A 14,243-nucleotide genomic window follows, 5' to 3' on the forward strand; every position below is an offset into this window, starting at 1 on the left:
TGCCTTCATTTTGTCTAGGTTTTAGCGGGCAGGAGTATAATCTCATGAACATCCCTAAAGTACTCGTCAGCGATACAGATAACAAATGTCAACATCAACGAATACCGGTGTTAGACCCGGATGGGCCCTCACAATAAGGACAGGCACACCGAGGGTCTGGAAACACGTCTTCTTTATTCTTTTACAATTTCAAACTGCCCGCCATCAACGTCCATCTCCCTGGGTTCCGCTTGGACGTTTGACACGCTCTCTTTCGCTACTTGAGTTGGCTCTGATGAATAGATCTTGTCACCGTCTCGGACGTGTATGTCTATGAGTCCCAGGGAGGAGGCCGTCCTGTAGCTGAGGAGGCACCTTCCTTTCGTTGGACTGCGAATTACATGTATGCTTGTCGTTATGGCACGGTTGCCGTGGATGAGGTGATGGGCGAAGAAGCCAATTGATTGTAGTGGAGTGTCGGCGCCCCATTGGTATATTTTGGATTCAGACGGCACTAAGGCTGGTTTCTTGGGAATTTGGTGGAACTCCTTTTCACCCATTATGTTGACCGTAGCTCCTGAGTCAACCAGGAAACAGAATTGGTGGCCTCCTATTTCCATTGGTATCTTGGGTGCTTCACGTGCTTGTCCTTCGTCCATGATGAGGTTGACGTACTCATCTTGCCGATAGTGATCGTATTGATAACCTTCATCTTCGAGGAGCTGTTGGTCTGCCTCGTAGTGAGAGATGGAATCTGGGGGCCTGTCGTATTCATCTCTTATGCGGGATATTTGTTCATATTCTTCATTGCCTTGGGGTTCTTCTGATGAGTAGACGTCTTCAACTACTCTGACGTACCTTCTCGGGTTTTGTTGAAAAGGGCGCGATTGGTAGCTTTGGCCTTGTGGATTCCTGTAGGGTATTTTGAACTGCGGGGCGACTGGTGGTCTTTGGGTCGGGAATGGTCTGCCCTCTCTGCAGACCGATTGGAAATGTCCCTGCATGGGGATACGGCATTCCACAGCGGTAACACTGGCGTTGTGTTCTTGGGGTCGTTGAGTAGTTGAGATTGGGTCCTCTATCTGTTGTTCTGGCATTATTGGCCTGCATTGCTGCGATTGTCTCGTTTTTGTCATGTTTGGAGGAGGCGGTGCCAGTTATCTGCGTCACTTGCTTTTCGACTCTCTCCAGAATCCTTGCCATCTGGCTAACTTCATCAATCGTGACGGGTTTTTTTAAAAGTTGCTTCTTTAGTGTTTGGGATACACACCCTTCAATCACTCTCAACCTTATGGCCTCATCTAGGGAGAAAGCGTGGAACTGGCAGTTTGCGCCTTTTATTCGTAGGCGGGTGATGAACTCGTCGACTGTTTCGTCTACCCTCTGCATGCACTGATTGAAAATGTATCTTTCATAGTCCCTGTTGGGTTCAATCACCAACCGTCTGTTCAGTGCTGCAATAAGGGCTGGGAAGTCAGCTTGTTCTGTTGGTGGAATGGTTTTCAACAGTATTTTAATGTCGTTCCCCGCAAGGTTCAGAAACATGCTGCGTAGTCTTGGGGATTTCTCTTCTCCCGCGGCGTCAATGAAGGTGTTGAAGTCTTCCAACCACTCGACCCACCTTGGGCCTTTGTCTGCCTGCGGCATCATGGAGAAGGGGGGGGGCATGCGCCATGCCGTGGTTGCTGTGCTCCCCGCTGGGGCGGGGGGGGCCGGGGCCTGCTGATCTTGGGGCGCGCTCATGGTGACGGTGAGCGGTGCGGTTCACCTGTGGGCGTCTGTATCTGGGGGTCCGTTGCCTTGGTGGCGGGTTAGCAGGCGGCGCAGGGTGTCACCCACCTTTCACCAGGATCCCGCTGGCAGTCTCTGGAGCCTGGATGGTGTGGCTGGCGGATGGTCATGCACCCCGAAATCGATGTCTTGCTGGCAGTTGCTGGGCCCGGGGTTGGCGTGCTGGCGAGTGCTTGGGATCAGGCCTGCTGCTGGGATCTGGGCCTGGGATCAGGGCCTGGGATCAGGCTTGCTGACGGGTGCCTGGGTCTAGGCCTGCTGCTGAGCTGCTTGGGATCAGGCCTGCAGCTGGAATCAGGGCCTGGGATCAGGCTTGCTGATGGAGCACACGTGGTGGTTTCGTTTGTATTTTTTTTTTTTTTCTTGTTTTGTCTGCGGAGGAGGAGGATTCTTCAGGATGATACACGCATCCTTCCTGCGTGTCGCGGGGGCCGCGGAGGAGTGTACTGCAAGCAGGGCCGGGATCGGCGTGAGGCAGCAGATGTGGAGGAGGAGGCGGGCGCTCGCGAGCTGACGGTGCCCGACGTGCGCTGCGGAGCGGGATGGGCGCCGGAGGCGAGGAGGAGGAGGAGGAGGACTCGGCGGCCTGGGGAGACACCTTGTCGCCAGTTGTTAGACCCGGATGGGCCCTCACAATAAGGACAGGCACATAGTGGGTCTGGAAACACGTCTTCTTTATTCTTTTACAATTTCGAACTGCCTGTAGGAACTCCCTCCCCCTAGCGTCACTCCGTCACGTGTCGGGCCCACGTGACCCAGTCCGTGTCTCTTTAAGAGGCAAGCCCGGCGTAACAACCGGCAAGCCCGCTTTCCACGACACCGCGGCAAAGCAGTACTTGATCGGTACTTGCTTCTGGTGCGCGCACGCTCCCAATATATAGTGACGTCCCACAAAGGGGCATGGCTGTGATATTAGATGCAAAGTGCACACCTAAAACAAACAAATGACAGTGTAAGTATGCTCATACAGAACAAAGTTCGAGTATAAATGAACAGGGCTGTCAGAAGATGTGGTGAGGCCCGGGGCAAAACATTTGGTGAGGCCCCCTTACAATTTTTTGCACTCGGCCAGCGGCAGCATATGCGCACACAGGAGACTTGAGAAATCTACCCTTGAGTTTGTGTGCAGGATCCCAAATATGGTTTATTACTACTTTCTCTACTGAAGAAAGGGTCATGCCAGACTAACTTTTTTATTATATGAATAAATATAAAAAAGATGGCATGAGCTCTCCACTGCGCCACCTCCAATTCTCTGGGGGTCAATCACTTTTCCAAGCAAAAAGTTGAGGGCAGATCTCTTTCTTCGGGTGGGGCCTCCCTCTGGAAACAGCCTCCCTGCCTCGCTGAAACTTGAGGAGAACCATCTCTGGTTCCGGAAGCACCTCAAGACCTGTTTATTTGATTCTGCCTTCTCTCTTCCTCTCCCTTGCTGATCACCTGCCTGATCCCTGCACTGGTCACCTGGTCAAGCTCTGAATTCGGGCCCAGGTCCCTGCCTGTCCTGTTGCAATCCCGCACTGCCTCTTGGCTCCCCTGCACTTGTGGTCTGTATCTGTAACCCTACAGTCCCCGCTCTTGCTCGTATTGTCCACCCGTTGGCTGCACTTATGAGTACTCACACTTGCCACCAGTTGGCTGCACTCTTGTTTCTCCTTTGTTCCTGCACTTCTGCATCCTACCCCACCCTCGGCACTTCTCCCCTCCGCTATTCCCTGCTCTTGCACGATCTGAATGACACAAGGCCTAGTAAGATCTGTGTTTTGTCCTACTCTTTTGTTTCTCCCTCCTTGCCTTGTCACGCCTAGAAACACTTGTGTACAGGCACGTTATAAATGCCATATCATATCATTAAGGAGCACCCTGCCCCTGTTTGTGCATTAAAACACACATCATACACAGTGACAAATGATGTACAGTGGAGGCTGGTACATTTCTGAACTTAAGAGGCTTAAATGTTTGTTCCAATTAGTCAGGATCAACAGAGCACAGTGAGGGAGCCCCAACCAAACAAGGGTGGCTTGGGGGTGGGGGGGTTCTCACTCCCAAGAAAATGTTTGAAACATTGGGTTAAAAGTATGCATTTTACAGCACTTTCTTTGCAAAATTGGGTAGAAATCCACACAGTTTGCAATTGGTTTTGTATGGAAGCACATGGAAATTCCCAATAGTTGCAAATCACAAATTGTGCATAGGAACATTTTCCAATACATTTCATGCCGCCTTTCCACGCGGGATATGCTAGTATAAACATATATTCATGCTGGTGTTCTAATTATGTTGAAGCAGGCTGTATCAATATTTGCCATTATTACCATGTACGGATTCCCAACCAGTAAAAATGCCATGGCACAGAAAGTATATCCAGGCTGACTGTGTACCATAAGTGTTATTACTGGCTAGATATGCCTACATTCAAAGTGGGTCAATTTAGCCAAGTAGTATATTTGCTTTAACCTTGATGCATAGTCCTGTGCATCAAGGGTAAAGGAAAAAGAGCACTGGCAATGCTAACAGTTTGGGCATTCGTGTAGGCATGGGAAAGGTACTTCTGTATTGGTTTTAGCTGGCCATTGATAGTGCCAGTGCAAAATGGTTTGAGTACCTGAGCAGCTAATAGCAGTGCCTCGTAAATGGCTAATACTTATACACAAGCCAAAACTGTTGGCTTTGCCAATGCTTGTTTTTAAAAGAATTTCAGCGAAAGACATGCAGGGTGTTTTTAAATTGAGTGGCCAAAGGCAGACCTGATTAAGACATTTTTATTACACCAGTTACGTGTTTACAACTCCAATGAAGTCATGAACTCTTAGAAGACTCCTTTGAGGAAACACTTGCAGGCACATTGAGGGCAAAGTTTGATGGCTAGTCATGTTTAAAGCTAGCCCAAAGAGTTCCAGTGAGGAGGTGTTTTGGGTGGGGAGGGCAGGAACTGGGTGAGAATTGCTGTAGGGATTAGCATGGCCATGAGAAGTCATTTCACTGTTAGCACCTGCATTCATATCCATACATTTTTAGGTAATTGAAATCGTGATGTGGGGTTAGCACTTGCATGCTAGGGGAGTGATTAGAAGGGAAGTGGTGACATGAGACATCTCATTCTCACAGCAGTCCTTAAGTGTGATGTTTCAGAAATGAAGGCAAGGGGTAGCTGCCTGTAACATTGAAGCTTCACCAGAATAGTCTCATTAGAAAAGTGGAAAGATTTTAGGTGCCCCCACACAAGGAAGTGTGCCCCTTCCTCACAGCTACTGACGTTAGCACCTCTCCCAACATTTGAAGTGTTAGTCCCCTTTCCCCTCTGACATTTTAGCCTAGGTGCACCTCTGATGCCATGAACCCACCCCTTAATGAAGTGGCCCCTAGGGCGGCTACATTTAGGAGTGGTGCTGAACACACACTCACAAAAAACACTTTCACCCATGCATTCAACCACCAGTTACACAACTCCATACATGCATGTATACATAAAACCAAACACAGCATTGACACAAACATCAACATGCACGCATGCATTCATACATACATACACATATACATACTAATTTAATTTAAATACACATATACACTTTTAATTTAAAATAAAAAAACACTTACCTTACCTCCATGCACCCTTAAAAAGCATCCATGCAGCCGACAAGTAGACATGCTGCCTGACAAGAGAGAAATCCTCTCCCATCAGTCAGCGTGGTCACGCTGAGCAATGTGAACACACTGACTGACAAGAGAGAACTCCTCTCCCATCAGGCAGCGTGGTCACGCTGAACACACTGACTGACAAGAGAGAACTCCTCTCCCATCAGTCAGCGGGGTCCCGCTGAGCAACGTTAACACACTGATTGACAAGCGAGGAGTCCTCTCTAATCAACATGAACACACTGACTGACAGGAGAACTCCTCTCCTGTCAGTCAGCGTGGTCATGCTAAGCAACGTGAACACACTGACTGACAAGAGAGAGCTCCTCTCCAATCAGTCAGCATGATCACGCTGACATGAACACACTGACTGACAGGAGAGGAGTCCTCTCCCATCAATCAGTGTGGTCACACTGACAACATGAACACACTGACCTATAAGAGAGAACTCCTCTCCCATCAGTCAGCGTGGTTACACTGACAACATCAACACACTGAATGACAAGAGAGAACTCCTCTCCTGTCAGTCAGCGTGGTCATGTTGAGCAACGTGAACACACTGACTGACAAGAGAGTACTCCTCTCCAATCTGTCAGCGTAGTCACGCTGAGCAACGTGAACACACTGACTGACAAGAGAGAACTCCTCTCCCATCAATCAGTGTGGTCACACTGACAACATGAACACACTGACTGACAGGAGAGGAGTCCTCTCCTGTCCGTCAGCGTGGTCATGCTGAGCAACGTGAACACACTGACTGACAAGAGAGAACTCCTCTCCCATCAGTCAGCGTGGTCACACTGACAACATAACACACTGACTGACAAGAGAGAACTCCTCTCCTGTCAGTCAGCATGGTCATGCTGAGCAACGTGAACACACTGACTGACGAGAGAGAACTCCTCTCCCATCAGTCAGCGTGGTCACACTGACAACATGAACACACTGACTGACAAGAGAGAACTCCTCTCCTGTCAGTCAGCATGATCACGCTGACATGAACATACTGACTGACAGGAGAGGAGTCCTCGCCCATCAGTCAGCGTGGTCACACTGACAACATGAACACACTGACAAGAGAGAACTCCTCTCCTGTCAGACAGCATGGTCATGCTGAGCAACGTGAACACACTGACTGACGAGAGAGAACTCCTCTCCCATCAGTCAGCGTGGTCACACTGACAACATGAACACACTGACTGACAAGAGAGAACTCCTCTCCTGTCAGTCAGTGTGGTCACGCTGATCAACGTGAACACACTGACTGACAGGAGAGGAGTCCTCTCTTGTCATTCAGCATGTCCACGTTTTCAGCTGAATGACGGGAGGCAGCAGAGCTCCCTTCTGAGCCCTGCTGCCTGTCTCCCATTATTTTGCTGTTTGTTGTGGAGCCAAACGGCTTCATAAGAAACAGCAAAATCATTGCAGGGGCAGTACAGTCCCCCGTGTGAATAAAGGACACGGGAGACTGTGCTGCCTTCCACTTAGGAGAGGGGGCCGCGAGGCCCCCAGCAAGCGCGAGGCCCGGGGCAGTTTGCCCCCCCCTGCACCCTCTTCGTGACGGCCCTGTAAATGAATAAGTGTCCTTGTATAGCGTCACCTTTCTGCACAATGGCCACAGATGTAGTGTAAATACAGCAAAAGATTCGTTCCGTGTACACAGGCAGACAGGAAGTAACAAGTCAAAGCGGTACTTGATCTGTACTTCCTTCTGGTGCGTGTGCGCTCACAATATATAGAGTCTTCCCACACAGGGGCGTGGCTGTGATATTAGATGCAAAGTACACACCTTTCTGCACACTGGCCACAGATCTGGTGTAAATACAGCAAAAGGTTTGTTCCGTGTCCACAGGCAGGAAGTAAAGCGGCAAAGCGGTGCTTGATCAGTACTTGCTTCTGGTGCTTTTGACCTTGGCAGGGATGCATTCTAAATCCTCCATTACAACACCCTTGTCCTCCAAAATAAGCAACACACTATTCATCCATTGGTTCAAGGGTCGACAATCCCCCTGTTTTAAAATGAGATTAATTTGTCCAAAAAGGGTTGTAGCAGGAGGAAACAAAATACTTCTGAGTAATAAAACTCTTCCCCAAGCAACAATAGCCTCTAAGGATACGAGGCCCAATATCCGCTGCAATCGGGGTTCCCATAGGAAGTGACAAGACGTGTTTCCATATAAAAGCCTCAAGCTTAGACCAAGGCAGACCATGCTTTCTAACCTCTGCCCCATAAATTAACTTGGGGACCAAGATCTGATTGCACATCTTCAGGGCCGGGAGTAAGGAGAAGCGCCTGTATTTTTTATCAAGTACCCTCAGTTGAGTAACTGCTGTGATTGCTTCAAGCTTGAGCATCTGGTTCGCCGGGCCTAAGACCCTCTAGATTTAAGCATCACCCCAAGGTATCTAAATGCAGGCACCACTTTCATTCTCAGATTGTTGATATACTAGCCAAAATTAGGCCTACCAGAAAGAGCCTTTTTACGATTTACCACCAGGATCTTTGCCTTTGGTACATTAATGTCAAAGCACAGGTCCTTGAAGTAATCACCCACTGCTTTTATTGATCTCTGGAGGCCCATCATGGTATAATCCATTAACACAAGGGCATCTGCATATAAGAGGTAATGCAATTTCAGGGAACCCAATATAAGGGTGTTGACCACAATACCAGATAAAGCTGCCCCTAATCCAAATATATAAATGTTGATCCAAAAGGGACTAGCACGCACCCCTGGCGTAGTCCACGTTCAACATAGATCCACACAGAGTAAAAGCCCCTTTTGTCCAGCCTGACCTTTACTCTAATATCGGAGTGCAAAAGCTCAAGAATGCTAACAAGAGAATACGAACAGCCCCATGCCCTTAGCATCTGCCACAACCTGCCACAACCTTCCGCGATCAAAACAATCAAAGGCCTTGGAAATGTCTAAGAAGACCAAATATAAACTACATTTAGACAGAATTGCCATGTTAGCCAGAAGCTGAAAACGAAAGCAGTTCAACAAAGTACTTGTACCTTTTCGAAAACCTGACTGGTTACAATCCAGTTTACCGGAGTGACCTTGCCCAATGTTCCAGAGCCCGCAGAACAAAACGTGAAAAGATTGTATAAGAGGCATCTATAGGGGAGATAGGTTGGTAGTTTGCAGCATCCAATCTTTCCTCCTTTTTGGAAATTACAACTATAGCCTCCTTCCAAGTCTGAAGGAACTGATGGGTCACCAACATTTTCTGAAAAGGTTGTAACAGCACCGCTGACCACAATTGGGAGGCTGATTTTAAAGTTAAGTTTGTGAGGCCATCAGGCCCTGGAGCATTAGAGGATTTTGCCCTTTTAATGCCCATGAGAATCCCCTCAATATCTATGTCTAAAATTCCCCAAGATTGAGCAGCCAAAGATGTCGATCTGCCCCCCTTTGGGCTGGCCCCCACCAAGGGCTGAGCAGCCCTAGGCTGAGACGACTTCTAAAATAGGACTTGCAAAGCGAGGTGGATGTTGGCTGCAATTGCAAGAATGTTAAAACACAAGGACCTCTTAGTTGCCAAAAATACGCTGAATCCCTAGAGGCCAATGCACTTACCATACATTCGGCATCGCACTTAGCCTACATTCGGCATCCCTTTGCAAAAGTAAATGCCTATGGCCCTTTAACCAGTTTCTATGGGCTTGCTTCAACTTTCTAACAATTAAGCTAGAAGTAGATCCAAGTTTACTTGCGTTTCTGTTGTCCCTTATTAGCTTTTTTTCTCTTAAACTCACCTCTTTGTCAAATTTATCCCTAAGGTCTGGCCCACAATTGGCCCCATTTAAGCTTTTCAATTGTTTTAAGCCTCGCAGTAGGTCCTGCATATACGGACCAAACATTGGGGGAGACAATACAAGGAAAACACCCTCAGATACAATCTGGGGTACCTTGGCATTAAAGAGTGATGTAAGTTTTGGACACCATTGGTCAGGTAAGCAATTTTGGATGATAGTCACTGCAGCACGGTGACGCAAAGGGACTCAGCAGCTGCTGTCAGACTTTCCCTCCTATCGTGGGTCCCCTCTATGTTAGGACGCGTTAGTTTTGTAGGCCCACCGTAGGATCCCCCAGTGGTGACACCGGCAGCACGGTAGCCCAAAAGGGGGTCAGCCACAGGACGGTTCCAAGGCACTTCAGAAGGCCTCCTTTGGCAGGGCACCGAGCAGACATCAGGAATGGATGGTCCCTCCACTACAAGGGCCACAGCTCCTTCGCAGGACTGCTAAAGATCACAAGCAAGACAGGGCTCCTCCAGGACAGCAGCAGAGGTTGGTCGCCAGGCCTCCTTCCGTCAGGTCTCAGGTTACTTTCTGGGTCTCACAGCTGGACAGGATACTTGGCTCCTTCAGGTTTCTCCAGGATCTCTGAAGAATGGGTGCAGAGGTCCTCTTCTCATCCTAAAAGCCAGCTAACAGCTGCTGACCTCTCTAGCCAATAGCAGGACTAGCCCACACACACCCCCTAGCAATGGTCCAATCAGTGCCACTGGCGGGAACATTCAAGCATACCACTCAAACACACTGAAACCAGTTTGTGGATTGGGACCAGACAGTCCCAGCCCACATCCTGCCAGAAAACACACACAGCCCTCCAGGAGCCCGCCAAAAGCTTTGGCTTTCCCGGGCACTGGAAGTCCTTACAAGGATTTTCCTGCTCTCTCAGGCTAGGAAGAAGGCTAAAGAACAAGATGGCAAAAGGACAAGTGCAAAATCTCGTGGCACGGCCATGTTTGACCAGTAGCTACAGTTAGTAGCCAAATGCGGTAAACACAGTAAATGTGGTAAGGCTAAAACGAAAATTCCCAAATAGTTGGAAAAAGTCACTGCTGCCATCAGCTTATCCTTTCAGCACACCTAGAGTAACCAAAAATCCTCTGAGTGTCAGTGTAGGGCAAAACAAAAATGTACCCCATTGTACTGCAGTGCAAGCTGTTTTGTACAATTGTAAACCTGCATTTCATGTGGGTTTGTTATGTAAATGGGCCCGGGTTTGTGTTTTGTTTAAAAAAGCGCTCTCCCACTTTCTGCAGCGTGTTGTAGGCGAGAAGTCCCAGGGGACTTGGTATGGTACAGCAGTCCAGCAGGAGGGGGAGCCAGCGTGTGGCTGTGGTGTTTCGACCTCTAGCCCTGTCGGGTACTGGCTTTGAGGTAGGAGGGGAGAAAGTGAGGGGGAGGACGTATATTTACAACTGTGTGCCAGAATACTTTTTGCCTGTGTTGCACAGATGTACTGGGTAAAGTGTGAAATTCCTGTCAAAAGTGAGGGGGAGAAACGTATATTTACAACAGTGTGGCAGAATACTCTTCATCTGCGTTGCACAGAAGTACTTGGTAAAGTGTGAAATTCCTGTCAAACGAGAGGGGGAGAAACGTATAGTTACAGCTGTGTGCCAGAATACTTTTTCGCCTGCATTGCACAGACGTACTGGGTAAAATGTGAAATTCCTGTCAAAAGTGAGGGGGAGAAACGTTTATTTACAACTGTGTGCCAGAATACTTCTCGCCTGCATTGCACAAACATACTGGGTAAAGTGTGAAATTCCTGTCAAAAGTGAGGGGGAGAAACGTATATTTACAACTGTGTGCCAGAATACTTCTTGCCTGCATTGCACAAACATACTGGGTAAAGTGTGAAATTCCTGTCAAAAGTGAGGGGAAGAAACATATATTTACAACTGTGTGGCAGAATACTCTTCGCCTGCGTTGCACAGAAGTACTTGGTAAAGTGTGAAATTCCTGTCAAACGTGAGGGGGAGAAACGTATAGTTACAGCTGTGTGCCAGAATACTTTTTCGTCTGCATTGCACAGATGTACTGGGTAAAATGTGAAATTCCTGTCAAAGGGGGAGAAACATTTATTTACAACTGTGTGCCAGAATACTTCTCGCCTGCATTGCACAAACATACTGGGTAAAGTGTGAAATTCCTGTCAAAAGTGAGGGGGAGAAACGTATATTTACAACTGTGTGCCAGAGTACTTCTTGCCTGCATTGCACAAACATACTGGGTAAAGTGTGAAATTCCTGTCAAAAGTGAGGGGGAGAAAAGTATATTTACAACTGTGTGGCAGAATACTCTTCGCCTGCGTTGCACAGACGTACTTGGTAAAGTGTGCCATTCCTGTCAAAAGTGAAGAAGAGACCTATGAGTTATGTTAGTCAGATAAACAAAAAGGATTACAAAATAGAATAAGAAGATACTAAAAAAATAGAGGAACCCACAAGCCGGGAAAAGTGAGGGGAGTGGTCACAGACCCGTTCCCTAAATCCCCCACAGTGTCTCTTCAAAGGCTGACACGCGTCTGGCAGTTTTGGTGGTCCAACTATTGCGGTGTAGTGTCTACTCTTCCCCCTTCAAGGGAAAGGTTGGGGTGCAAATGTTCACAGAGGACAAGGGTTGACCAGAGCAAAATAAATGTATGTACCAAATGTGAACTGACTGGTTTACCAGTGCTCTAACCTTTAGCATTTAATTATTAATTTACCAAAGGTGAATTAATTTGCTCCCAGGTGACTCAAGCTATGAGATGCACTTATGCATGTACCAAATGTGAATCGACTAGTTTACCAGTGCTCTAAATGTTCACTGGTCAATTGACCAGTGGTGAATTAATTTGCTCCAAGGTGACCCAAGCTATGAGATGATATGATATTGTCATGATTCCTGGCCCTCATGTCCCCAGCCCTCCAAGATGTCAGGCTGAAGCCAGGCCACAATCACCTACATGGCCTTCAAGGGCCTCTCCATCCCTCCAAAGACCCACTTGGAGTCAGACTTGGCGCTTGTGGCACCAGACTCACTCACTCCCATAGGATAACATTGGGGATTGGACTTGTAGTGCATTGATGGGGACAAGATGGATGCCCCCACATTTTTCGGTTCCCAGAACTGCATGTGCAGTCTAGTCTTTTGGGTGTGGTTCAGCCCAGAGACACCTGGGATACCCAGAGACTATTTAAGCCACGCCCAGGCTGAGAAACATGCTTTGTGTTTTCTGAACCTGCAGCGTGACACTCACCGTGTTCAGATCGTTCTCCAGTAGGCCTGCATCTTTCTTCTGCGCTCAGCTCCTGCAAGAACAAGAACACTGTTAGGAACAGCTTTACCTTGCAGCCCTTCTGCCCATCATTCATCGCTTCTTCTGTTCTACGGGCATCTTCGGCGGTGTCATTCCCATCCCGGCATGCCGTTTCCTAAGGAAAAGGGAAAAGAACAGAAAAAAGGCATTAGTAAGCATTCAGCAAATCTTCGCTTATTTTTAAAGACTGTACGAGCTTCAAATGCTTACCTGAATCCCAGCCGCTCTGGGGGAACTCTGTCTCCCGAACTTCTCATCCATCTGCAAGAGGGAAAAGACACTCCAGGTTAGCGTTGTAACATCTAGAGGCGCCGCATATCGCGCTTACTCACCGCATTTCTTCTTCATAACCGGCATCCACGCTGAAAACGTCGCGGCACCAAAAAGACAGAAAAATAACTCAGTTCAATACAAATACGAAAGGGTCATATCGCGCATCGCGCTCTCACTCACCTTCAGCGCTACTCATCTCTGGAGCACGTCGCCATCCCCGGATGCCAGCCATCATCTAAGGAAGGAAAGGAACGAAGTTAGAGAACTGTTCAAAAGACACATTATACTTACCTGTCGGACTCTTTGTTATGACTAACAAACAAACTTTGCTGAGAGAGCCCGTGTGAGGATTACATAGAAACAAAAAGGTCTCTCACCTGGGAAATGGAACCAGGGATGATGTGATTCGATGATAAATAGAATTCCCCCCGAGAAACTCCCAGTGAACCGGCACAAAGGCCAGGGCAGAGGAAGGTCCCCAGGGAAACCCTCTTGGGGAATAAAACCCTGTGGAGCTGCTAGAGAACGTAGACTCCTTGAGAAGTCCCGTGGATGTAGGTGAAGCTATCCCGGGAGTTTCGGAGATGACTGGGTGTGTCTTTAGAAGATCGGGGCCAGAGCAACAATGTCAGGCCGGCTGATGAAAGATAGAGAGACAGAATGATTAGTCTTATAGTTGCCTAGACATTAGAAAGATACCCCTGAAGCAGGAATCTTACCAAAGGATCCGTAAGTAACAAAGCCTTGTAATGTGAATACTCGATGACCAGGGATGGAACAAGAGACTGGGTACGCTAGACAAAGCAGAGCAAGTCACAAGGAAAGTAAACACACAAACGAAAAGAAAACTCGGAGCCCCCTGTTATCAAGGATAAGACCTGAAGGCACTCTTACCGAGAATGACCAGAAACCCTCTGAAAGATTGGAGGTAACCGATGTCCAGAAGGAATGAAATCAAAAGGTGGTGGATCTAATATATAAAACAAAAACTAAACTAAGAGTCCACAGGTGAAGAGACCAAAACCCCTCTTAATGCGTCGTGCTAAATAAGTGCCTACCACTATGGAACCAAGCTGGAGGGAGGCGGTGGCAGGAAACAACTTCTTCAACGAAGGGTAGCGGATAACTCACGAGAGTGAAAGGCACCGAGACGTCCTAAACCATAAACACACAACAAAGGTCTGTAAAGATCAAAGGGAGCACAGTTGTAAATGTTAGAAGCTAACAAAGGCAAGGTCGAAGAGAGGGAGTAAGAGATTCCCTAGCACGAACTCACGTAGCGTTCGCCAGCTCCTAGGAGAGTAGCAACGCGTCCTCGTTCGGGACGAGCAGGTTGATAAGCCGTCGGCATTCCGTCCCGGAGACATCGCAAAGCATGATGGGGCGCAACAACTAGACCGCCACACACACGGTAGCGGTCCGCAAGGTCCGCCATGTTGGAATCAGGCACGTCCGTGC

This window comes from Ambystoma mexicanum, chromosome 11, assembly GCF_040938575.1.
Source record: "Ambystoma mexicanum isolate Mex_15411 chromosome 11, UKY_AmexF1_1, whole genome shotgun sequence".
NCBI lineage: Eukaryota > Metazoa > Chordata > Amphibia > Caudata > Ambystomatidae > Ambystoma > Ambystoma mexicanum.